This window comes from Gopherus flavomarginatus, chromosome 5 (genome assembly GCF_025201925.1).
Source record: "Gopherus flavomarginatus isolate rGopFla2 chromosome 5, rGopFla2.mat.asm, whole genome shotgun sequence".
Lineage (NCBI taxonomy): Eukaryota > Metazoa > Chordata > Testudines > Testudinidae > Gopherus > Gopherus flavomarginatus.
Genome location: NC_066621.1, coordinates 31888583 through 31902270, shown reverse-complemented (window position 1 = coordinate 31902270; position 13688 = coordinate 31888583). Strand labels below are relative to the sequence as shown.

At 48.3% G+C, this 13688-nt stretch overlaps 1 long non-coding RNA gene across 2 annotated transcripts; it reads right to left on the bottom strand.

Moving 5' to 3' along the window:
• Positions 1-5420: 5420 nt before the first annotated feature.
• Positions 5421-12078, bottom strand: LOC127052673 (uncharacterized). Of its 2 annotated transcripts, none has more exons than XR_007774854.1 (3): positions 11989-12078; positions 10085-10167; positions 5421-5908 (listed from the first exon to the last, which is right to left on the bottom strand). It is a non-coding gene; the product is annotated as an uncharacterized LOC127052673 (long non-coding RNA). The 2 variants fall into 2 exon arrangements; XR_007774853.1 differs by lacking the exon at positions 5421-5908 and adding an exon at positions 6761-6839.
• Positions 12079-13688: the final 1610 nt, after the last annotated feature.

The window sequence follows — 13688 nt, the reverse complement described above, 5'->3', positions numbered from 1 at the left end:
AGAAGACTTCCCAAGACAGGCTGAGGGATGCTGGTGTGACCTCGCCTGGCAGCCCCAAAAGATGGAACTGGGTGGACTAACTGGACAGGGCCCCTCTCTATCTGAAGCTGGGCAAGGGAGGTATGTGGATCCCACCAGAAGGTAAAATGGTAAGTAAGGAAGGGGAGGCTCTACTGGACCTGGACAGCTTCAGATACAGGACAGGAGGATTTCCACTTCTGAGCCATGAAAATAGAAATTGACTTTTCCTTTCCAGATGTATCTAATATTCATAAAGGGAATCTAGCCCCTGCCTTCCAGATCTGAACACCTCAAAATCAGGAGTGCTCAAGCTCAATTTGGGCAGCTGTTACATCATTTCTCCCAAATCAAATATGCTGATCCACTGTCATTTACTCTAGAAAAAGTAGGAGAAAATTGAGCAACAAACGTTGGGGTCTTCACAGTGCTAACGAGGGCTGGAATTGCTATTTTCAACAGGCATTACACTTTTTTTTTTTAGTTTTGTTTGTTTAAAAGGAAGACAGTGATATTGCACTGGCAAATTCCCCTTAGAAACAAAGAATGGAACAAAAGAATAATAAAGGCACCTCAACTTTCCTCATTTATGTAGGACAGTCTTATTAGAAGGATCCAGACATCTTCCAATCACAGAAGCTGATAATTGTTCCACTTTACTGCAGTTCTGTAACCATGCAGGAACCTAGAGGAGGAAAGTGCCTAACTCCAGAGTCTGCAGCTGCCTAGGGCCAGTGCTGAGGATTTAGAGTCCCTAGTGCTGCCCTTGCAAGGTTCAAGCATGCTCATCCTTGGCATTGCCTCCGCTCCTGCCGCTAGTAGCTGCAGCTGTCTAAGGCTGGCCTCTGGCAGTTGCCCCATGGCTGTAGCTAGAGAAACTACAAGTGGCTCTATGACTCCTGGGGCCATTAAGCTAGAGCACCTAAAGACACTGGAGTTAACCTCAAGGAACAGAGGTCACCAGTAGGAAAGGAATGTCGGGGGAGCAGGGAAGGCGGGAGCAGGTCAGGCTTGCAGAGGGAGCTTCCAGCTGGTTGGGAGCATGTCCAAAGTAGAAAGGAAACAAGTATGGGGAGAAGTGGTGGTGACCAGGTAGCAGACTAGCATGTAGATGGGAGCAGAGGGAGAGACACTGGTGTCTTCAGATTCCCAAGGGCTAAGTCCTCACTTTGGGGAAATGGTGTTTGCAGGTGGCTTGCTCACATGGCAGGATGGGGGCTGAGGGAGGGATCTGTCAGAACTGATCAGGTGTCTGCTGGCTTTAGGACTTTGAGCTGAGACTAGGACCACATGCAGTGACTGGTGACATGGGGGGGTACTGGAGACATGGCTAGAGAAGGTCTGAATGAGGAAAGAGATAAATCTATGGGGAGTTTCCTTGGTCACTATGGAAGTTCTGCTCACTGTGGACACTGGTAAACCCACATGGGTGTACAGCTTAATAAGAAAACCGGCGGGCTGAGGGAGCTGTGTATGGCAATGCATATAGCCATGGAGAGGTGTGTGATCAAAATGAAAAATGTCTCTGAGGTTCAGTACCGCGTATACGAAGGCACCAATGGCACTGCCCCACCAGGCCCACACTCGGAGCCCACAGTGACTACACTGGGGCCCACAAATTTGTTTGGTGCCAGGGCCAACAGAAGGTTAATCCAGCCCTGACTGCCTGAGCACTATTTCAGCCTCACATTTTTGGGTGGAACTCCCACAGTGAGAGCTGCAGAGCACTCCCCCGCAACACACACGCACACACTCGTCCTGGTGTTGGGAGGGGAACAGGAGAAAGGACAAAAGAAGAGATGAAGAGAAAGGAGGGAGGGACAGGTGGATGGAGGAAAAGGTGAAACACAAAGGACAAACCCTAATGTCCCCATGATTCTAAGGGACAAAATCCCAGGTGCGGAATAAAATTCTGCCTCCTTAAGCTCATGTTTTCCATGCCTAGAATTCAACTCTCACCAGATGGATCAGACTGAACAGGTTTCACACCTCCAGGAGGCTCTTACCTTCAAAACAGGGACGGCTGTTTTCTAGTAAAATCACTACAAGGGAAGGAGAAAACTGGAAAGAGGTTTCTCCTGGCGCTCACGTCCGTGAACCCTAATACTCTCTCAGTCCTCAGACAGAGACCTGGAGAAGGAGACTTGCTGAAGCAAAGACACAGGGGTCTCTGAGGTTTCCCTAGCCCCTGGCCCCTGACTGATGTCAGGATCTGTCTGTGAGGTCACCACCTGCTCACCAATAGTCTTTGACCAATAGTGTGAGGTCCTGCAAAAGGCCTTTGTGATGTCACTGCCACACCCCGCCCTTGCTGTGCCAATGTCCTGCCCCTGGCCAGGCACTTTGGAGCTTTGAGCTACTCCCTGTGGATCACCTCACTCAAGGAGCTTTTCTATAGAGCATCCTCAGATGTCTAAGCACACGAGTGCCATGGCAATGAACTGACACACAAGGCACCAAGATGAGATCATTAGTAGACTAACCTATAGGAGAAGGACACCCCAGCATTAGTAGGGGAGAAATCCCTACTGAACATGCATTACACCTAGCAGCCCCTGCGTGGGGTCGGGCGGGGGCTGCGGAGGGGAGAGACCTGGGAAAGGGATGGATGGAAAATGTCTGTGCAGCCGGGACATGGCCAGGAGGCGAGGGGAGAAGAGCAGGTGACCCCTGAGGAGCGGGGAGAAAAAGGGAGGGCTGAGATCCCCTCGGAATTACCACTGCCCCCTCCGTGGAGACCCCCCTCCTCTCCTGTCCTGCCCCCTTTCTCCCTAGAGAGCAACAAGCAACATCCAAGCTGACACCCCCTTCCCTCAAACCCCTGAGAAGTTCCCTGTTCCCCTCCCCCCATTGTGCCCCATTTTCTCTCCCCTTTGCCAATGGCCAGTTCAGATCTCAGGTTTGGGGTGTTTCCCCCCATTTTCACCTGCAGTGATTTGTCCTTGTGTAGGTGGGAAATGGTTCCCCCGAGTGATTTCTGAACTGGGCAGAGGCTGGGGGGGGCCTGAGACAGGGACACCTCTGGGCTGGGCTGGGGGGGCCACTCTCTGCTGGCAACACGGCGTGGGAAGGGTCAGGAAGGGGAGGGGGGAGCAAGTGTCCCCCATAGAGAGGGTCCAGCCCCAGGCTGCTACCAGTAGCACATTCCTATCCTGGCCGGGGGGGGGGGGGCTTTCTCCAGCTGGGACCTGCCCCCTAGGCAGCCCCAGGCTCTGACCGCACCAGCCCCGCCTGGAGCCCCCAGTGAGTGAGAGACCCCGGAGGGGGAGGGGGAGGGAGCACTGGGCCCTGACAGGAAAGTGACTCTCTCCCCTCAGATCTTGGTGTTTTCCTCTCATGTTATCAAATATGCAGTTTGTGACACAATTTCTTTGCAAATCTCAAAGATTCAAATAAAATAACCTAAACATTTGTCCCACTTCTCTCTAGTTGTCTATTTCTAATTGAATATGCCCTGAGATTTTCCTGTCTCTAATTATAAAATAATAAGAAAATCTCAGATTTACACCTTTTCTCAGATTATTGAACACAAAATGTTTGCAAATGTTGCCCATTTCCTCTTTAATCATTTATCAAGTATTCATGTGAAACACTCAGATTTTACCTCCTATCAACAACTGATATAAAATCCCTCTGATTTTCCACTTTCCTCTCTATAATTTGCAAAATGGATCCAAAATCTCTGATTTCCACCCTTTGTCTTTCATTTCTGAACACTGATCTGAAAGCTCAGGTTTTCCCTCTGTGTCATTATCAAATGTCAGTGAACAATCCTCTCAAGTTTTGTGCTGTTCCTTATGTTTCTAAATCCCAAAAACTTCTTCCTTCGGGGGAACCTGTTGCCCTGAGTCGCTCTCCATTCTGGATGTTGCAGGGGATTAAATTTCCCAGTGATTGTCTTTCCCCTCTCCTTTGAGGATCATTTGTTCCCTCTTTTAGCTCTGTTAGATATTTGCCAAAGAAAGAGACCAGCCTGATATTTAATACACATCAAAGCCAGAGGCCTCCCCCTGTTTGGGGATCAGTGGTTCGCAGCTGGTAGTGGGAGAGTTGGCTGGCCCCTTTTCTTTTCTCCAGCTGGCACAGGATGAGGGGGTCACTCTGAGTGCAGCATGTCTTGAGAAGTATCCCAAACCACAAGACAAATGGTCTCTGTGAAGGGTTGCTTCCCACAGTGCTGAGATGTAGCCACCTCTGGTAGGGATCCATGGTGGCTACTATTTGCTAGTGACAGGCCACGGAAATTTCTTACCTATTTTGCCCCTCCATGCCAGGCCTGCACAACATACGGCCCACGGGCAACGTGCGGCCCGTGAAGTCTCACTGTGCGTCCTGCAGCCGGGAATCAAAGGGCTCTGGGCTGCCCGTAGCCGCGGGGAATCCAAACCCCTTTAAAGTTCAGCCAAGGTCGGGATTCAAAAGGTTCTGAGCTGCCCGCAGCCGCAGGGAGCCCAGAGCTCTTTAAATCTCAGCCGCGGCCAGGATTTATAGGGCTCTGGGCAGGCGGGCGGGGAGCTCAGAGCTCTTTAAATCCCAGGAACCAGGGCCGGCTTTAGGCCAATTTAACCAATTCCCTTGAATTGGCCTCGCTCCTAAGAGGACCCCGCACCCAAGCCCCAGTACCAGCCAAAGCCAGTGCGCTGTACCAGGGTGGCCAGTTTCCCCAGGGGTCAATTTAAAAGGCCCTGCCCGCACCAGCCCCGCACCTCCTGCCCTGCTTGCACAAGTTCCTGCCTGCAGCCTGCCCATCTCCAGCCAGCCCCACACCCCCTGCCTTGCCTTCAGCCCTGCACCAACCCCTGTCTCCAGCCAGCCCTGCACCCCCTTCCCTGTCTTCAGCCAGCCCCTGCCACACTGCCTGCCCTGCCCGCACCAGCACATTCTGTTAATTTATCTTCAGTGCTTAGTGTGACCTAGTGTGCCTGGGGCAGTCCTCACTGCAAATGCCAAGGTCAGAGCAGGTTGAAAAAGGGAGAGCAGATGCTCCCCATACTGGTGGTAAACACTGAAGTTAAACTCACTGACCAGTCACAAACTGTGCTTCTGATCCCACACACTGGTTAACGAGACTCTGAAAAAAGAAATCACACGGCCCCCTTTATTGCATGACAGTTCTCTGACTCCTAATCAGCAACTAGGTCCTGTACAGTGAGAGGTTATTTAAAAACTCTGCTCACTGTGATACAGCATGGCCAGAGGGCAGCAGGAGAGTGATCCTAGTTGGATCCAGGAAGTGGGTGGGTAGAAGGTTAGCCACATTACCCACGTTTGGATCTCATCCAAAATACCATGCTGCCAGCCAATCCTTTAGCAGTAAAACTAAATGTTTAGAAGAAAGAACAAATGAAAGAATGAAGTTAAATTCCATCCTTCCAGACAATTCTTTAGCATCTAAACTAAAGGTTTAAAAGAAAGAAAGACAGAAAGAATTTAAATGGAAAAGCAGTCAGATACATTCCAAAATGGATATATCAGGTTCTTAGCAGTATTGGTGAGTTGCTGGCTTGAAAGTCTGTCTGGAACGCATTCACAGCTTGGATGGGTCATTCAGTCCTTTGTTCCAGGGTTCAGTTTGTAGAGAAGTTGCTCCAGAGGTAGGAAGGGGGATTGAAGACAAGATGGAGATGATGCAGCTGCGCTTTATATTCCTTTTGCCATGTGGCTTGTACTTCCTGTGTCCCAAACACAAGCTTCACAGCACATGGCATGGAAAAGCTTTGGAGGTTTCATTACACAGGCAAACCCCGGCATGTCTTGCTGACTCAATAGGTGTATCCCCTTGGTCCATAGGTTCATTGTACAGCTGATGACCCTCAATGGGCCATCAAACATGCTAGGCAATGTTGATGCCAATATGTCTGGGGGTGTCACCCAGAAAAACTGCACAAGTCTGGAAATACAGATATACCTTACATATCTGTAACTCACAATACAAAGGTGATAGAAACATAGAAACAAAATTATCATACTTGGCAAATCATAACATTTTCACTGACACTTTACATGGCATACCTAGCATGATTCATTGCAATTTTATCAGATTATATTATTTTATTATTAATACCAAAGTGTCTCACAATTTCATGCAGTCTCACACTTGCTAAACTAGTGAATTCCCAGGACCAGTTCCCAAGGTCCTTGAAGATGCCAAACATTGTGCTTATGAGGGATTGAAATACCCACATATCTGTTGGGAACACACACACAGACACTGTGTCTATCTGTACCCCTGTGTTCACTCTTCTAGAAAATTATGATCAATTTTGTACCCAGTATGGCTTGTGAGGTATCATTAGAAAACGCATAACCTACTGAATATTATCCTCCTGTTAAAATGTGTAGTAACACTGTATGTAAAATTGTGAGATTTTACAGTATGATATTACTGAAAAAGTTACAGTTCTGGGGAACACCCACAGACCAGTTCCTCAGAGACAGCAGGGCAAACAGCTGGTCAAACAGCCATTCTCCTGCAGGGGGAAGGTGTGAAGACATTAAGGGCTGGTCTACACTACAGGGGGAAATCAATCTTAGATACGCAAATTCAGCTACGTGAATAACGTAACTGAAGTCAAATATCTAAGATCAGATTACTCACCCATCCTCACCGCGCGGGATCGATATCCGCTGCTCCCCCTGTCAAATCAGCAACTCCGTTGGGGTTGGTGTTGTTCCGGAATCGATATAAGCGCGCTCGGGGATCGATATATGGCATCTAGATGAGACGCCATATATCGATTCCCGAGCAATCGATTTTAACCCGCCGATACGGTGGGTAGTCTAGATGTAGCCTTACATTCCATCACAGGGACCTATTGAGGCTGTTGTGGAAAACGACCACAGGATTAATATTTGAATCAGCTCAGCCTGAGGCTCTTTTCTTGGTTACAAGCACGCAGGGGGCGACAGCTATTGGAATACTGTTCCCGAGCTAAAAATCACACAAGCCTTTTACAGCTTAAAACCACAAACAATGACACATACGTTGCACGTTAATTTCCTTATTTGGTATATATTGCAAAATATGATGCAGGTCAAAAGCAAGCTGAACAATCAGTTTTCCATATATGGCCTTTCCTGTTATTTTTATTACACCTGGTGATATGGGAGCAAGACTCTCCATGTCTCAAGAAATGTCACTACCAACCTAGGCCATTTTCACATGCTGGGGTGCAATCCAGATCAGCGAGGAGTTGTGTCATCTGTAATCCTGGGTGAGATTCAGTGTTCTGCTGCTGGAGCTCCCCTGTCTGGATACTCCCAGCCAGCGTTCAAGGACGCACTGAGTGTCTGTATGAAAAGTAACCCTGGACTGGCAGCTCTGACTCCAGCCGCCTGCTTGTTACACCCCAAGCACATTCTGGTTTGGGTAGAGAAGGCTCAGGGTTTGAGAGAAGGCTGGGGGTAGGAAGCTTCTCTTCATTATGCTGGACCTAACCCCAGTTTTACTTGAGTAAAGAGGAGATATTTGACATTGTGTGATGCTGCTGCTGTGCTCTGTTCCCAAAGTGTTCTGCAGCAGAGGAGGGTCTCTGGTAGTATGTATGTTACTGGCCTATTGGGGTGATGCTGAGACAGGACAGGGTACAGATGGCATTGTGGCGATGGCATGAACCTTCACTCTTCATTTCCCCTTCCAAGAACAGAAGGGACAGGAATCCTTACCCAGCAAGACCATCGTCTCATAGTTCCCCTGCATGACATCTCTGTAGAGGGCTCTCTGAGTGGGGTCCAGCAGAGTCCCCTCTTCCCTGGAGAAATACAAAGACACCTCCTCGAAGGTCACCGGCCCCTGAAAGAGCAGGAGTCCAATACTCTGTACCTGCTGACCCACTCACAACCCCACTATTCACGGAACAGCAGCACCAGGGAAATGGAAGCTCCGGGAGGCACATGTTAACAGAGTCCCACCCCACCTTGCTTACAGCAGCCAGGAGGCATCAGAGGGTAGAAAGAGAGAACCTTTGTGTCTCCCATCTGACAGACAGAAGCAGGGTCTTCACATTTATCACATAGCTACTAGCCAGAGCTTAATATAGGAGATGGGGCTGTCTCTGGACCCTGATAGTGGCTCCCTGGTAGGAATCCAAGCACTCTCCAAATAAAATATATGGAAGAAAGGGGAAGTCAATCAGAAAGAATAGAAGTTAGAAGGTCAGAATTGTAGTGCCCATCAACAAAGGTTTAGAGAAAATAGAGCCTATCAAACTAACGGGATATCCTTATTGGATGAGATCAAAAGTTTGGTTGCAGCTAATAGTATTGATGTAATATACCTAAACTTCCGTAAGGGACATGACTTGATTAGCACAATATTTTTACTAAAAAAAACTAGAATGATACAAAATAAACACGGCATACATTAAATAGATTGAAAACTCTGATAGTAAATGGGGAACTGTGATCGAGTGGATTTCTTTCTAGCAGGTTCCTGCAGGGATTGGTTCTTGGCCCTGTGCTCTTTAACATTCTTATCCATGACTTAGAAGAGAGTACAAAATCATCACTGATAAAGTTTACAGTTGCCACAAAGATTGGGGTTGGTGGTAATTAATGAAATGTCAGTAGATTCAGGCTCCATCACTGAGAGTCTGGGAAGTTGTCCCAGCCCTGGCTGGAGGGTTATTTCCTGTTCCACAAAGAGGGGAAGTACCATTCCCAACTCCTGTGCCTTGAAATTAGGACCTATCTGACACTACACCCCCATATTCATCATAGTGGTATGATTATAATATGATTAGGACATAATTATGATCTATTTTGTAGAAGATGCATCATGTGTGGTGTCACTGGAAAAGTTCTGATTTGCTGAATATGATTATCCTATTTGTGTGCACATATCATGTTCGTATCTGAAGTTATGGATATTGACTCTGTATCTGTATTTCAAATGTGCTTACTCTGGGTAACAGCCACAATGAGCCTTTCAGGTACAACAATGAAGAAGCCAGACAGTGCTGATGGCTCAACAAAGACAATGGACTGTGGAAGAGCTTAGCCTTCCTGTGAATGTTTCAGCCAGCCTATGAGTCATGGCTACTATGACTCAGCAGGGCCTGTGACCAGACCACATGACACTAAACTCCATTTTAGTACCTGTATTTTTCCACAAACTGGACTAGGAACTGAGTTTGGAACAAAAGGTTCCCACCATATGGAAAAGCTACATAAGGTGGGGTGTGACATCATCTCTTGGCCTCATTCTCCACACAAGAGAACTTCTGGAAATACCTGAGAAAGAAAAACGGATGTGGGGGAAGTGCTGCTCCCAGGATCAAGAGATTTCTAGCTTGTGTATGGAAACTTGGGGGACTGCTTGTACCATCAGTCAGGGTGAGAAATTGCTAATTCAAATTCTATCCATCTAGTATGTTAGGCTTAGTCTGAGTTTTGGTTATTTGCTAAATAATCTGCTTTGATCTGTTTGTTATCACTTATAATCACTTCATCTATCTTTCTGCAGTTAATAAACTTGTTTGATGCTTTATCTTAACCAGCGTATTTTGAGTGAAGTGTCTGGGGAAAATCTCAGCTTGTTGTGCACATCTGTCCCATATCGAGGGGAAGGGGAACTACATTAATGAGCTTGCATTATAGAGATCCCTGTGCACTATAAGATGGTATCATTCTGGATGTATACTACAGCAAGTGTGCAAGGTTGGGGAGTGGGAAATTGGCTCTTGTCTTCTATTTGTCCTTGAGTGGCTTAGGTAACGCACTCAGGTAGCTTAGTTGGCAAAATGGCGCCACCTGCTGTTGTGTTGGGTGATAACAGGCCCTGGAGAGGCTGGCGAAATCTCCAGCAAAGCAGTGTGAGAAGGGCCAGCCCAGCGTGAGGGTTAGAGGACACAGCAGTTCCCAGAAGCTCCACAAACTGCCTCCTGGGGGTGACAACCCATCATGCCCTACACTACACAAGTCTCAGCAGGTTTGTCACATGCTGTCCCCTCCCTTTCTCCACCCGAGATATTTCCTGCTTCCCATCACCTCTAGCAATTCCCACCCTCTTATGCATTTACTGCACCTCAACCTCCAAGAAGAGCCCGCCACCCTGATAATCTCTTACCTGAGCCAGCTCCATTGCAGCCATTTCCTTGTCCCTGGGAGGACGAGATGATCTGCAGCGAAACATGGATGTTATTCTCTGGCCTGCCGGGGTGAAAAGGGCAAGGTGTGAGAATTCAGACTAGGCTTTTGTCCATTCCCCAAGCCGATTCCCCCCAGCTTTTCCCCTGCTAATGCACATTCTAGGTTCTAGCACACTGTGAAGCACAGAGTGACTTATTCCAGTACAGGCCTAGCCCCCTCCCACCAGGTTGTAACTCTCTGACACATGGCGAAACCCTCCCAGTAACAGTCTCTCTCTTACACGTATCAAGTTTGCGGACAACACCAAGCTGGGAGGGGTTGTAAGTGCTTTGGAGGATTGGATTAAAATTCAAAATGATCTGGACAAACGGGAGAAATGATCTGAAGTAAATAGGATCAAATTCAGTAGAGACAAGTGCAAAGTACTCCACGTTGGAAGGAACAATCGGAGGCCAGAGAAGAGCAGAAACAAAGGAGTCACTTTGGGGGATTGTCCCTGTCATTGTCCCCAAGGCAGCTGTCTCAGGTTTACAAAGGTGTTTCATGTTCCAGCCTTTATACAGTCTCTCCTGGGAGTGCCCCTTTCATGGACTTGGCTTAGTTTTAGTTTTTGGTAGTTAACAATCTTGGTTTATTGTTCATCTAACCAGTATGTGTGGATTGAAGTGTGTTGGAAACTCTGTTTGGGATAACAAGCTGGTGCATGTCATTTTCCGCTGATGAAATGACAGACTTCATATGAGCTTGGGTCGTTCAGTAGCGTGCTGGACAGTGCAAGATGCACATTTCTGGGGGAAAGTTGGGCACTTGAGAATTTGCTGGTTTTCTCCTGAGGTGTAATTCATGAGTGGCTGTCTAGCAGCACTCAATACTGTGTAGCTAGGAATGAGTTACATGCTGGAGACTGTGTGTTAATTGGCCAAGAGGGGCTGTTCTCGTAGGAAAACAGTGGAAAAGGCACCCCATGCTGGAGGACTGAGGGGACAGCTATTTAACAGTCCAGATTGTACTCTGGGTAACATCACAGACACTCATTATGACAGAGCCTCTTACAACACAGAGAAAGTAAATCCATGTCCCAGAAATCGAAGACTCCAGAAAGAGGGCAAGTGTCCCTGGCACTGCTTCTTGCTGACAGAGAGGTTCAGAGACAGTGCGAGAATCCTGGAGAAGCTGGGAACAGGAAGCATGGGCTGGCGGGGTTCGGTGGAGAAAGGGAACAGGAAGGGCAGGGATATTACTGAATCCAGGATCTCAGCAGTACTAGATGACAGGATAGCACATAGTGCAGCCCATTGGAAAACACAATCCCAACTATACATACAAAATGATGGGGTCTAAATTAGTTGTTTCCACTCAAGAGATGGATCTTGGAGTCACTGTGGATAGTTCTCTGAAAACATCCACTCAATGTGCAGCAGCAGTGAAAAAAAGTGAACAATGTAGGAAATAATTAAGAAAGTGATAGATATGACAGAATATCTCATAGATCATATTTGTAAAAACAGCAAATAAATCCATGATACACCCACATCTTGAATACTGCATGCACATGTCACCCCATCTCAAAAATAGATATATTGGAATTGGAAAAGGTTCAGAAAAGGGCAACAAAAATGATTAGGGGTATGGGACAGTTACGCCAGACCTAACCCCCAGTTTCACTTGAGCACACAGGAGATATTTGACACTGTGCAATACTGCTCCTGTGCTCTGTTCCCAAAGTGTTCTGCAGCAGAGGAGGGTCTCTGGTATTATGTGTGTCACTGGCCTATTGGGGTGATGCTGAAACAGGACAGGGTACAGATGGCATTGTGGGGGTGGCGTGAACCTTCACTCTTCATTTCCCCTTCCAAGAACAGAAGGGACAGGAACCCTTACCCAGCGAGGTCACAGTCTCATAGTTCTCCTGCATGACATCCCAGTAGAGGGCTCTCTGAGTGGGGTCCAGCAGAGCCCACTCTTCCCTGGTTAAATACATAGCCATCTCCTTGAAGGTCACCAGCCCCTGAAAGAGTAAGAGTCCGACACTAAGGACTTGCTGCCCCACTCACAGCCCCACTATTTGTGGCAGAGAAGAGTGAATCAAATGGAAGCTCTGGGTGGATCATAGTCAGGAGAGTCCCACCTCGACCTGGCTCAGAGTATCCAGCAAATGGCAGGGTGATGGGATGAAGAGAGAGCCCCTTATCTCTCCCAGCATATCCATCACCCCCCTACTAGCCACTGACTGATACAGGAGATGGAGCCCATAGCAGGGTCCAGGGAGAGCTCGCTGGTAGGATGCCCAACATCCTCCTCATTGTGAAGAGCGGGATATGAAGGGAGAGGGAGCTCCAATAAGCCTGACTCATGGGTGTCCCCTTTATATCTCACAGCAGCTGATGGTTAATGAGGTCAGGCTCCAGCACTAGGAGTCTGGTCAGTTTGACTTGCTCCATGTAGGTGGGTTATTTTCTCTCTTCACAAATTAGGGCATTTCCACCTCCAAACCTCCTGGGTCTGTTCCTAGAATCTAGGCCACTTAGTAAATAACTCCCAGCAGGTCTGCCACACCCTGGCCTCCTCCTTTCCCCATGCTGTGATTTTCCTGCCCCGCTCCAACCTCCTAACCAGACTCTGCAAACCTTCCCACCTCTGGTGTATTTGCTCTCCCTTTCCTCCAGCAGGAACCCACCAGCAACCCCCCGATAATCTCTACCTGGACTGACTCCACTGCAGCCATTTCTCTTCCCTGTCCCACGCCAGGCTGGGATGAGTTGGAGCAAAACATTCTGCAGCCTGTCTGGGGGAGAAGGGCAGTTGTGGGCGTTTCAGAACCGGTTTTAGTTAATTTCACATCACAATTCCCCCAGGCCCTTTCCCTGCAGACAGACACCCTAGATTCTGTCATGCTGGGAAATGCTCAATCTGTTTATTACAATTTAGACCTGGCCCCTCCTGCCAGGCTATGTCCACAGACACATTTTTAACCTCCCTTCTCTCTCCCCTCACCCCTTCTCTGAACACAAGGCTAGAAAAGAGCAGAACCAAAGGAGTCACGTGGGGGATACCCTCAGACACTGAACCCACCGCAGCCACACCCCAGCAGGGGGAATATGGAGTCAGGAACTGGCTTTTGCTCTGTCTGATCCTTGTTTTGTTCACTGGAATGTGGTTCTGCCCCAGGATGCAGCAATACATGTGTCTGGGTGGACTAGAGAGCTGGAAATCTCACCTCCACATTCATTTCTCCCACTGCCCCTTTCAGTCTCTCCTTCCCCTGTCCTCTCTCCCTGCCCCTCTGGCTGGGACAGTCCCATTCCTGGGGGCTTTGCTCTCCCATGGCTGGATTTCCTCCTGGCAACCGCTAATGGGAGGAGAAATGAGGTGGCGTTGTTTGTGCAGAGTCTCTTTCTTGCCAGACCCTAGGACATTCCCTGAGGTCTTTCAGTTACCTGGAGACTCTGGCTCAGAATTTAGTAGTAACAGGGCCCAGGACTGCCCTAGGGGGCTAGGACCAGCTGCAGAAAGTCATCCCCTGGGCCGGGCACACAAGAAGCTTTAATTAAGGTCACTTCCCAGCACAGAGCCCCACTGGG